General features: G+C 39.2%; 1 pseudogene; it reads left to right on the forward strand.

Annotated features, from left to right (window-relative positions):
- LOC143580467 (E3 ubiquitin-protein ligase ATL6 pseudogene) lies at positions 1 to 1,236 on the forward strand (annotated as a pseudogene).
- Positions 1,237 to 13,817: the final 12,581 nt, after the last annotated feature.

Here is a 13,817-nt window from a genome sequence, read left to right on the forward strand (position 1 = left end):
TGGTACCAATCTAAGCCTAACTTGTAACAAAAGTCTAAACAACACCCACCTAAAACCTTCACAATTTTCTTTCTCTGTTTTGCACGCTACCCTTGTCGTCGCGGAGATTCTCCGTTAATCCCAAACTATGAATTCCGTCAACAACCATCCGGTACGGGTTTTCCCGTTATTGCTATCACTGTTATCGTCGATCTATTGTGTACAAGCTCAGTCTCCACCACCACCACCAGATGATCAATACCAGTATGCTAGATTCAGCCCTTCAATGGCCATCATAATTGTGGTTCTTATAGCTGCTCTCTTCCTCATGGGTTTCTTCTCGATTTATATCCGTAGGTGTTCGAACGACGGTCTAAGCAACCGAGCTGGTCTTTCTATTCGCCGAGCTGGAAGATTAGCCGCGGATTCGCGTGGACTCGACGCGGAAATACTTGAAACATTCCCGACGTTCGCTTATTCCACGGTAAAAGGGTTGAAGATTGGAAAAGGAGCGCTGGAATGCGCGGTTTGCCTCAACGAATTCGAAGATGAGGAAACTATCCGATTAATCCCGAAATGCGATCATGTTTTCCACGCTGAGTGCATAGACGCGTGGCTAGAGAACCACGTGACGTGCCCGGTTTGCCGGTCGAATCTTGTTAACGACTCTACTGACTCAACTCAACGTGCCGGTGGCGGTGAGTTGCAGTCAGGAGCTGATGAAAATATTCACCTGGAGGGAGAAAATAATACCTCCAGCGTCTCTATCTTTGTTCCCGCCCCCGACCAGGATCCGGTCCTCAACCGCATTAAAAGTGCTCCCCCGTACCAACCTCCTGGGTCGAGGTCGGTACGGGGACCCGAGAAGTTTCGGTCGCACTCGACGGGACACTCCCTGGTTCAACCCGGGGAAAACACTGAGCGGTTTACTCTGCGGCTACCTGATAACGTGCGGAAGCAGGTTATCAGTGAGGCGTTGCTAAACCGCTCGGGAAGCACGGTGAGATTCGCGCGAGAAGGGAGTGGAAGAAAGGGGTATAGAACCGGTGAAGGCAGTGTTAAAGGAAGGTCTTTCCGCCGAATTGGGAGTATAGAGCGGTCGGTGTTTTCAAAAGCACCGTCGTTTCTGTCGCGAGCGTTCTCCGTTCGGTCACAGAAGACCACCGCTGGCACATCGACTTCGGACGAGGCTCCTCTGAATAACATTGGGCCGAAAAGTGACGAGGTGGGTGGTCGGCCGCCGGTGTAGAAAGTTGTTTGCCGACGTCAAGGGTGGTTACTGGTAACGTGTGAATTTGGATTCCGAAGGCATTGCTGGCCCGCACAAGAGTTAAGAATTCTGGCCGGAGCTACCGAAGCTGACCTTGCAGTTTTCGTGTGTATCAATTTTTAATTGCGTGAATATTATTTTATTTAAACTTTTAAAAGTAGGAAAAGACTTTTTTTTTTTACCTTTTTTGTTTTTTCTTTTTTTGAATATGAATAAATTTTGTATAGAAGGCATAATATGATATTATGTAACAAATGTGTTTCATTTAGAGGTAAATGATTTTTTTGTGAAATAATAGTTTGATCATTCTTCTTATGTTTTCATATAAGATTTATTATTTGTGGTGTTGTGTTGTGTACGTGCTTAGTATGAAATCGTCTATTAGTTAGATATCAATCCACCATTGAACAAGTCGTTTAAATTGACTATTATAATATTATATTAAACAAGAAAATTCTACCAAAATATCATTTTACTTTTGTGAATTTATGTGTAAACTATGTAAGTTATTATTATAATACACAATTATGGGGGTTGGTAGAATAGCTAATTGGATGGGTTAATGACTATTTGAGTACATGATTAATGGATAATTGGTTTAATATTCGACTATAGACTTAAGTAAACTAATTGTGGCATCACCACTAACAACGTAAATTGTGGAGTAACCAAGTAAGATTTCATGGAAAAGAACAACATACGAAAAATTTACACCCCTATTAACACTAACATATGTTAGAGAGCTACTTAGAGTTTATTATTATTATTATTATTATTATTATTATTATTATTATTTTCGAAAATGATACACTCAATCTTGAGAAGTTGTCATCGGTTGAGCAAGGGTTTAATTATGGCCTTAAAATTAAGTGTATGATTGCAAATTAAACTTTAAACTTCATATAACTCTCTAATCTCTAATATGTATAGAAGATCATAATAATTGTAAAATAAACAAAAGTAATAGTTTAATGAAACAAACGAAAAAAAAATAATGAAGTGTAGAATATATAATTTAGTAAAGCAAATAAGATGCTTAATTAGTTAATAAAAGGGAATATCTCATATAATAGTAACTAACTTTTAAAATTGTTTCAATTAGGTCACTCATACATATTTTTCTTAAATCGGGTTACTAAATCTTCAAATCGAGTCTCACAAATTTTTTTGTGCGTCAAGAAAGAAATTGTAACATTCTACTTTTGATAATAATAAATAAAGAATTTTGTTTGTTTAACGGGTGTTAATATTTAACTAGGTTAAATAAAATAAAAAGAGTATGAACTTGGTTAATGAAAGATGGAATAAGGGATGGTGATGGGCTTTAGGTCAATGGGCTTAAAAGTATATAAATACTCCTTAAACCTCCCTAAAACCTTAAAACACTCATACTATCTCCTAGCCTCTCTACTCACACTAAAACACACACACAACCACTCTAATAGTTGGCCAAGGTTCAAGATTAAGAACCAAGCTTGGATCTTGATAGATCTTGACTATACAAGCAAGATACGAGCTTATTGTTACATACTGAAGCTAACCGTAGCCTAAAAATGTGAAAAGGTATGTTCTTTACACTAAAAGATTATGTTTTCAAGAACGGTTTGCCCTAAAACGTGGTACTAAGGCAAATCGGGTGTAGTTATGCCATAAAAATACAAACTTGATATTAAAAATGGACTTAACAAACTTGTTAGTATATATGGTTCATGTAAAAACCCTAGATCAAGCCTAAACGGGTTCGGGACCAATAAAGGTTCAAGCTTTATGGACACCCGGACTAGATCTTAGGCAAAGGAGGATATGGAAACGTTTAAGGGATGATATGATGCAATGATAGGAGAATGGATGCTAGTATATGGCGAGAAAACGAAAGTAAAAGGGGATAATACCCAACAGTGGGGTATTCGAATACATGGAGGACAATTCGAATACAATTCAATGCCACATGTTGTATTCGAATACATTGTAAATCGTTGCAATTCGGATACATGATCATTCGAAAACAATCAGTTCATTCGAATACAAAATTACAAGTATGCTAACACAAGTTCCATCCACATACAAGATCATATACAAACCCATTCGAATACATATTGTAAGCTAACACCTATCTATTCGAATACATACCATTCGAATACAAGTTGAATGCTAACACAAATGTATTCGAATACATACCATTCGAATACAAGTTGAATGCTAACACAAATGTATTCGAATCATATGCCATTTGAATACAAATGTATTCTAATCACATGCCATTCGAATACAAATGTATTCTAATAACATGTCATTCGAATACAAATGTATTCTAATTACATGCCATTCGAATACAAATGTATTCTAATTACATGCCATTCAAACATAAGTGTATTCTAATACGAACCTCAACTTGAATACAGTCCTCTTGATTCCTTGGATACAATATACAAGTCCTATCCAAGTACCATTCGAATACCGAAAGAGAGAAAGAAAGATTATACAAGTGTTGTCAATTCGAATACATGAATATTCTATACAAATTGTATTCTAACATGAGTCCATTCGAATACAAAGTATTCGAATACAAGGACATACATATGGGTGCAATCCCTTACACGACCATTAGAATATACCAGACTTAACCATTTCTGCTGGAAGCTAAATAATATGGTTAGGGCACATATTGATACTTATAATTGATATATAGTTAGTCGAGCCCAGTTAAAGAAAGGAATCACTATTAACTCAGAAAGAAACAGGAGACATGTGAGTTTCTATCCCCATTTCCTTGTTATGTTTTCGGGGCTGTGTGTATACTCAATGTGAATGTCAATACACTTACCTTAAGTGGTAAGTGTATGCCATAATGATGAATGTGATAGTTATGTTTATATTATGAATGCATGCTCGACAGTACGTGAACGATCTTCGGATATTACACGTATTGTTAAGGAAGGTATTATGTAATAAGTATGAAATGAGTATGTGAAAGAAAGTATGTATGAATAATGCATGTATGATATTACTGAAACTATGTATGAATGTTATAAAGATAACGACAAAGAAAGGTAAGGTATGGTTTTATGGTAGCGAGAGGGAACCGGGCCCTGATAATACTCGAGGCAAGAGGGAACCGAACCCTAACAATATTCGAGGCAAGAGGGAACCGAGCCCTAATAATACTCGAGGCAAGAGGGAACCGAAGCCTAATAATACTCGAGGCAAATTAGGGCGTAATGCTCTTTAAAATGTATAAGTATGTATGTAAGTTAGATTAAATATGAAAAGCAAGAAAGTATGAAAGTACAAAAGAATGAAGGTATGAAAGCATAAAGTATGAACGATAGTATATATACGTGTATGAATGATGTATAAAGAAAAATATATGTGTATTCGTTTATACACACACACACACATATATATATATATATAAGTAAGGCCATGAATGTATGATTAACTATAACTTACTTAGCGTAGCTGTCTTTTAGTATGCACGCAGGTGAGTAGAATGAGGCAGCTAGCTTGAGTAGGGCACATGGCAAGAGAATAAAGAGGCTGGCATCCAAAGAATCATGGAACGATGTTTTATTATGCGGAGAAAAGATGTTAATTAAGATAAGTTTTAGTAATGATTTGAAATGTTTATTGAAAGTTTTAATATTCCGCGAAAGTTTTATTTAACTCATTTAGAACTGTGTTTATGAGTAAACCCAACGTCCAAAGTGAGGCATCGGTAAAGGGGCCATACAAGTTCGTATCAGAGCATGAGTTCGAGAGAATTAAGCATCCTATATGTTTAGATTCGAACAGAAAATGAGATTTGAATAAGAAAAGAAAGAAGATGCCAGTTCAAGAAAACCGTGTGTCACTCAAACAAGCTAAGTAAAGGTAAAGTATATGATTAAATTCAGGTGTAATGTAAGAATGTGTAAGGAAGTTGGCTTAATTGCTAGAGATAGGAATACATGATTATATGAACTGTTTGATTGTCTAACTGTTAGAAGTAGAACTAACACAAATAGACTCACAAAGGGAAGTGTATAGGATACGGAGAGTAACGTGATCAGATAATCACAGTTGGCCACTGTTATTACCTGTTAGCCTTACTATCCTTGTACTAAATAGTTCCTTGAGTGATGATGTTTGTGTTTCCTTATAGAATACCAATGGATGGAGCTAGGTAAGTTGCGGGACAAGGAGGTCGAACTGGACATCGTGGCAGACCACACATTATTCAAGAACCTTCTGTGGAAGTAGTTACCAACACGGTAGGGGAATGAAGTGCAGCAGGGCGAAACCCGAGCAACAATGAAGGCTATCAACTTGAAGCCGTAGCAGTTGAAGTGGAGAATTTTCAACCGAAAAGGTCTACTGGAAGCCATGTGAGGACCACTGAGAGGACATGCGATGAAGGTAAGAAAACTGATGATGAGGAAGGCGATTCAAGTGAAGTCCGATCTGTGAAGACTGAAGAGAGAAATCGAGGCCGCGGTGTATGTAAATACAAGTCGTTCAAGGGTTGCGACCCACCAAGGCTGACTGGATTGGGAGACCCAATCACTACTCTTCAGTGGATAACCGCCACCTGATCAAGCTGTGGGTTATGCTACCTAGTCGTTCGGTTATGAAGCGATGTACTGGTGGGAGTCAGTTGAACAGAGAAAGAGTCGGGAAGATATTAAGGCCTTGAGATGGGATGACCTGAAGGAGATGGTCATGAAATGATTTTGTGCTGATGCTGAGGTAGAAATGGCAGAAGTGAAGTTTCTGAACTTGAAGGCGGGAAAAAAGACATGGTCATGAAACGTGTATACTACTGAATTCATCCAAATGTCTAGGTTGGTACCAGAAATGGCCAACACTCAAGCTAAGAGGATCAAGTGCTACATAAGAGGACTGCCACAAAATGTCCGCACATTAGTCAGGGCTAATAAACCAGCTACATTCAATTTTGCTGTGGAAGTCGCAGAGATGGTTTATGATGACCTGGCTGTGGAGGATGTTGTGGTGGTGAAAGAGAAAAAGGATAGGAAATGGTTCAATCATTCTAAACGACCCGGTACTCAGTTGGGAACTCTAGGGACACGAAACATAAGGTGTGGGAGAAGAAGTCGTGCAAGGTTTGTGGTAAGATGCACGGTGGCGAATGTGGATGGGGTATCGGTTCTGATACATGTTATAAGTGCGAGATCCATGCTGGGAGTGCAGAGTTGGGTTGAATGTCTGTTATAAGTGTGGGAAGGCGGGGCACTATGCTCATGAATGTAGTGCCAAGCCTGCATGTTACAAATGTGGCAAGACTGGTCACATGTCAAGGGAATGCACCGATGGTGGAGCTGGAGGAAGTGGAAAGAAAGATGCTGAGCAAGCAAGGCCGAAGACCAGGTTCAACATGTTGAATCAAGAGCAGGCTAGGCAGATTCCCGATGTGGTGACATGTACGTTTCTATTAAACGGTATTTCTGCTTCAGTATTATTTGATTCAGGTGTGAATAGGAGTTTTGCAGCTAAGAAATTCAGTACGTTAGCAAAAATGAAAAGTTGTCGTGTGCCTGAAACTTTTACAGTAGAAACCGCTAGTGAAACCTCGGTTAGGATAATGAGAATGGTTAAGGATTGAAAGATACAGTTAGAGGGACGTGAGTTCCCTGTGACCCTGTATGTTATAACCTTAGGAGGGTTCGATGTGGTTTTAGGGATGGATTGGCTATCTGAGTTTGAGGCTCAGATAGTGTGTATAAGTAGGTTGATAAGGTTAAAGTCCTTGGATGGTAGTACAGTGACGGTTTATGGTGATAAAGAAAGTTCAGAGCTTAATGTCATTTCGATGATAAAAGTCGAAGGTTTGTTACAACGAGGGTGTGGTGCTTACCTGACGTATGTTGTCGAAGCTACGACCGAGAAGAAAGAAGTGAAAGGTGTTCCTGTTGTGTGCGACTATCCAGAAGTATTCCCTGAGGATCTTCAGGAGTTGCCACCGGAGTGTGAGATAGAGTTCTAGATAGATTTAGTACCAGGAGCCTAGCCTGTCACGAAAGCACCTTACCGCATGGCGTCATCCGATATGAAAGAATTGATGTCCCAACTGCAAGAACTACTCGACAAAGGTTTTATAAGACCGAGTGTTTTCCCGTGGGGCGCACCAATGTTGTTAGTTAAGAAGAAAGATGGAAGAATGAGAATGTGTATAGACTACCAGGAGTTGAACAAGCTTACGGTGAAGAACAGATATCCGTTGCCACGGATCGATGATTTGTTTGATCAACTACAAGGTTTGAGCTGGTTCTCGCGCATAGACCTTTGATCAGGCTATCATCAGTTGAAGGTGAAAGAGGCAGACATTCCTAAAACAGCGCTTCGGACGCGGTATGGACACTACGAGTTCCTCGTTATGTCATTCGGTCAAACGAATGCTCCCGCGGCATTTATGGACATGATTAATAGGGTATGTTGGCCGATGTTAGATAAGTCGGTTATCGTTTTCATCGACGATATATTGATTTATTCAAAGAGCGAGTCTGACCATGCAGACCATCTAAGAGAAGTATTGGAAATTTTGAAGAAAGAAAAGCTGTACGCCAAGTTTTCAAAATGCGCATTCTGGTTGCGCGAAGTGCAGTTTTTAGGTCACGTGATTAATCCTGAAGGGAGTACCATGGACCCAGCTAAGATTGAGGCTATAACGAATTGGAAAAGTCCGCAGAACCCGACTGATATACGAAGCTTCTTAGGGTTGGCTGGCTATTATAGAAGATTCATCGAAGGCTTCTCCAAGATAGCCGCACCATTGACCGGGATGACCCGAAAGATAGTAGTATTCAGCTGGGGTAAGTTTCAAGAAGAAGCTTTCGAGGAACTAAAGAAAAGACTCACGCAAGCTCCAATCCTTGCTCTACCCGATGGTGATAAGGATTTGGTTGTTTAATTGATGCATCACATCGTGGGTTAGGTTGCGTGTTGATGCAACGAGGGAAAGTAACATCTTATGCGTCCAGACAATTGAAAGTTCATGAAAGTACTTATCCGACGCATGATTTAGAGCAAGCAACAGTAGTACATGCTCTCAAGATATGGAGACATTAACTGTATGGTACTAAGTGTGCCATTTACACAGATCATAAAAGCTTTAAATACTTCTTTGAGCAGAAAGAGCTGAATATGAGACAGAGAAGATGGTTAGAGCTGATAAAGGACTATGACTGTGATATCAAATACCATCCTGGTAAAGCCAACGTGGTCGCCGACGCGCTAAGCCGTAAGAATGAAGAAGTCATTACAACAGTGAGGACGTATAAGTTGATCGTTAACTCAGATCTCTTTGAAGAAATCATCAAGGTACAGTCTGAGGTACTTGCAGACGATGGACTAGTGAAGAAGTAAAAAATTGTTAGACATCAAGACTAGCTGATGGAAAACACTCATGGTGTTAAGATTAGGTTTGACCGTATGTGGATTCCACATCATGGGAATCTCAGAAGTCGAATCCTAGATGAAGCTCACAAGTCGAGTTACTCGATTCATCCGGGATCCACTAAGAGGTATCAGGATTTGAAGAGAGACTATTGGTGGCCGGGAATGAAGAATGATGTGGTAGATTACGTCGGTATGTGTTTAACTTGCTTGCAAGTCAAAGCTGAACACCAGAAGCCTTATGGGAAGATGCAGCCTTTAGAGATACCAGAATGGAAATGGGAACACATCACCATGGATTTCATAACCAAGCTACCCCGTACAGCTAAACATCATGATACTATCTGGGTGATTGTGGACCGTTTGACGAAAAGTGCCCGCTTTCTGCCTATACGAGAAGCTATCTCGTCAGAAACGTTAGCAAAATTTTTTATAAAAGAAGTTGTGACTAAGCATGGTGTACCATTGTCAATAGTGTCTGATAGAGATACTCGTTTCACTTCTAGATTCTGGAAGAAGTTCCATGAAGCTATGGGAACAAGACTGAACATCAGTACAACGCTTCATCCACAAACAAATGGGTAATCTGAAAGGACTATCCAAACCCTTGAGGATATGCTACGTGATTGTGTGTTAGATTTCTGAGGTAGTTGGGATGACCATCTGCATCTGGCAGAGTTCTCGTATAACAACAACTACCATTCGAGTATTGGTATGCCTCCGTTTGAGATGCTATATGGTAGACGTTGTAGAACCCCTGTATGCTGGGGAGAAATTGGCCAGAAGGAGCTCGGAAGCTTGGAAGTTGTTCAAGAAACCTCTTCAAAGTTTGATTAGATCAAGGCAAGAATGAAAGCTGCTCAAGACAGACATAAGTCATATGCTGATAAACGGTGACGACCAATCGAGTTTAACGTTGGAGACAATGTGATGCTCAAGGTCTCTCATTGGAAGGGAATCATTCGTTTTAGGAAAAGAGGAAAATTGAGTCCCAGGTACATTGGACCGTTAATGATTGTGGATCGTGTGGGCAAGGTGGCCTACAAGTTAGAATTGCCCGAAGAGTTAGAAGGAATTCATTCAACCTTTCATGTTTCTCACCTAAGGAAATGCTTAGCTGATGACACGTCTCATGTGCCATTGGTAGACATTGAGGTTGATGAACAACTGAACTACATTGAGTAGCCTGTGGAGGTTGTTGACTGCAAGGAAAAGCAACTTCATCATAAAGCTATCCCATTGGTGAAAGTGATATGGAAGCATCGCAAAGGATCATATGCCACTTGGGAAGTTGAGGAAGAGATGCGTAAGTTTTACCCAGATCAGTTTAAGTGATAGTTAGGTTCGGGGACGAAACCTCTTTAAGGAGGGAAGACTTGTAACATCCTACTTTTGATAATAATAAATAAAGAAATTATGTTTGTTAAACGGTGTGTTAATATTTAACTAGGTTAAATAAAATAAAAAGAGTATGAACTTGGTTAACGAAAGAAGGAATAAGGGATGGTGATGGGCTTAGGTCCATGGGCTTAAGAGAGTATAAAAACTCTTTAAACCTCCCTAAAACCCTAAAACCCTCATACTATCTCCTAGACTCCCTACACACACTAAAACACACACACACCCTCTCTAATAATCGGCCAAGGTTCAAGATCAAGAACCAAGCTTGAATCTTGATATATCTTGACTATACAAGCAAGATACGAGCTTATTGTTGCATACCGAAGCTAACCGTATCCTAAAAACGTGAAAATGTATGTTCTTTACACTCAAAGATTACGTTTTCAAGAACGGTTTTCCCTAAAACGTGGTATTAAGGCAAATCGGGTGTAGTTATGCCATAAAAATACAAACTTGATGCTAAAAATGGACTTAACAAACTTGTTAGTATATACGGTTCATGTAAAAACCCTAGATCTAGCCTAAACGGGTTCGGGAGCAATAAAGGTTCAAGCTTTATGGACACCCGAACTAGATCTTAGGCAAAGGACGATATGGAAACGTTTAAGGGATGATATGATGCAATGATAGGAGAATGGATGCTAGTATAATGCTAGAAAACGAAAGTAAAAGGGGATAATACCCCACAGTGGGGTATTCGAATACATTGTAAAGTGTTGCAATTCGAATACATGATCATTCGAAAACAATCGGTTCATTCGAATACAAAATTACAAGTATTCTAACACAAGTTCCATCCAGATACAAGATCATATACAAACCCATTCGAATACATATTGTAATCTAAAACCTATCTATTCGAATACATACCATTCGAATTCAAGTTGAATGCTAACACAAATGTATTCGAATCACATTCCATTCGAATACAAATGTATTCTAATCACATGCCATTCGAATAAAAATTTATAATAATCACATGTCGTTCGAATACAAATGTATTCTAATCACATGCCATTCGAATACAAATGTATTCTAATCACATGTCATTCGAATACAAATGTATTCTAATCACATGCCATTCGAATACAAGTGTATTCTAATTACATGCCATTCAAACACAAGTGTATTCTAATACGAACCTTAACTTGAATACAGTCCCTTTATTCCTTGGATACAATATACAAGTCCCATCTAAGTACCATTCGAATACAAAAAGAAAGAAAGAAAGATTATTTAAGTGTTGTCCATTCGAATACATGGATATTCGAATACAAATTGTATTCTAACATGAGTCCATTCGAGTACAAAGTATTCGAATACGAGGACATATGCCTTACAAGGCCATTAGAATAGACCACACTTAACCATTTCTGTTGTAACCTAAATAATATGCTTAGGGCACATATTGAAACCTATAATTGATATACAGTTATCCGAGCCCAGTTAAAGAAAGGAATCACTATTAACTCAGAAAGAAACAGGAGAGATATGAGTTTAAAGCCCCATTTCCTTGTTATGTTTTCGGGGCTGTGTGCATACTCAATGTGAATGTTTATACACTTACCTTAAGTGGTAAGTGTATGTCATAATGTTGAGTGCGATAGTTATGTTTATATTATGAATGCATGCTTGACAGTATGTGAACGATCTTCGAATATTGCACGTATTGTTAAGGATGGTATTGTGTAGTAAGTATAAAATGAGTATATGATAGAAAGTATGAATAATGCATGTATGATATTATTGAAAGTATGTATGAATGTTATAAAGATAATGAAAAAGAAAGGTATGGTATGGTTGTATGGTAGCGAGAGGGAACTGGGCCCGAATAATACTCGAGGCAAGAGGGAACCGAACCCTAATAATATTCGAGGCAAGAGGGAACCGAACCCTAACAATATTCGAGGGAAGAGCGAACCGTGCACTAATAATACTCGAGGCAAGAGGGAACCGAGCACTAATAATATTCGAGGCAAAGTAGGGCGTAATGCTCTTTAAAACGTATAAGTATGCATGTAAGTAAGATAAAATATGAAAGGCAAGAAAGTATGAAAGCACGAAAGAATGAAGGTATGAAAGCATAAAGTATGAACGATAGTATATATACATGAATGAATGATGTATAAAGAAAGATATATGATTAACTAGAACTCACTCAGCGTATCTGACTTTTAGTATGCACGCAGATGAGTAGAATGAGGCAGCTAGTTTGAGGAGGGCACATGGAAAGAGAATAAAGAGGCTGGCATCCGAAGAATCATGATATATTTATGAACGATGTTTTATTATGAGGACAAAAGATGTTAATTGAGACATGTTTTTTAATGATTTGAAATGTTTATTGAAAGTTTTAATATTCCGCGAAATATTTATTATACCCTGATATTTAGAACTGTGTTTATGAGTAAATCCAACGTCCAAAGTGAGGCACCGGTAACGAGGCCATACAAGTTGGTATCAGAGCACGAGTTCGAGTGAATTAAACATCCTATATGCTTAGACTCGAACAAAGAATGAGATTTAAGTAAGAAAAGAAAGAAGATGCCAGTTCAAGAAAGCCATGTGTCACTCAAGCAAGCTAAGTAAAGGTAAAGTACATGATTAAATTTAGGTGAAATGTAAGAATGTGTAAGGAAGTTGCCTTAATTGCTAGAGATAAGAATACATGATTATATGAATTGTTTGACTGTCTAACTGTTAGAAATAGAACTAGCACAAATAGACTCACAAAGGGAAGTGTATAGGACACGGAGAGTAACATGATCAGATAATCACAGATGGCCACTGTTATTACCTGTTAGCCTTACTATTCTTGTACTAAATAGTTCCTTGAGCGATGATTCTTGTGTTTTTTTATAGAATACCAATGGCTGGAGCTAGAAAAGTTGTGGGACAAGGAGGTTGAACTGGACGTCGTAGCAGACCACGCATTATCCGAGAACCTTCTGTGGAATCAATTACCAACACGGGAGAGGAATTAAGTGCAGCTGGGCGAAACCCGAGCAACAATCAAGGCTATCAACTTGACCCTGCTGTTCAAGATGCCATTGCTCAATCCGTAGTAGCTGCAGTGAAGAATTTGCAACCGGAAAGGTCTGCTGAAAGCCATGTGAGGACCACTGAGAGGTCAGGTGATGAAGGTAAGAAAACTGATGACGAGGAAGGCGATTCAAGTGAAGTCCAATCTGTGAAGGCTGATGAGAGAAAGCGAGGCCGCGGTGGGTGTAACTACCAGTCGTTCAAGTGTTGCGACCCACCAAGGCTGACTGGTTTGGGAGACGCGATCGCTACTGTTCAGTGGATAACCGCCATGGACAAGTTTATTAGAGTTAGCGAGTGCCGTTCTGATCAAGCTATGGGTTATGCTACCTAGTCGTTTGGTGATGAAGCGATGTACAGGTGGGAGTCAGTCATCGTTTTTATTAATGACATATTGATTTATTCAAAGAGCGAGAATGATCATGCTAAGCATTTAAGAGAATTGTTGGAGGTTTTGAAAGAAGAGAAGTTATATGCCAAGTTTTCAAAATGCGCATTCTGGTTGCGTGAAGTGCGGTTTCTTGGTCAAGTGATCAATCCTGAAGGGATTACTGTGGACCTAGCTAAGATTAAGGCGATAACCAACTGGAAGACTCCGCAAAACCCTACTGATATAGGAAGTTTCTTAGGGTTGGCTGGCTATTACAGGAGATTCATCGAAGGCTTCTCTAAGATAGCTGCACCATTGACCGGTATGACTCGGATGTCTGCAGTATTCAGTTGGAGTAAGTTT

The sequence above is a fragment of the Bidens hawaiensis genome, unplaced genomic scaffold, assembly GCF_021521415.1.
Source record: "Bidens hawaiensis isolate Kalapana, Puna unplaced genomic scaffold, B.hawaiensis_p1.1 tig00030500_1, whole genome shotgun sequence".
Taxonomy (NCBI): domain Eukaryota; kingdom Viridiplantae; phylum Streptophyta; class Magnoliopsida; order Asterales; family Asteraceae; genus Bidens; species Bidens hawaiensis.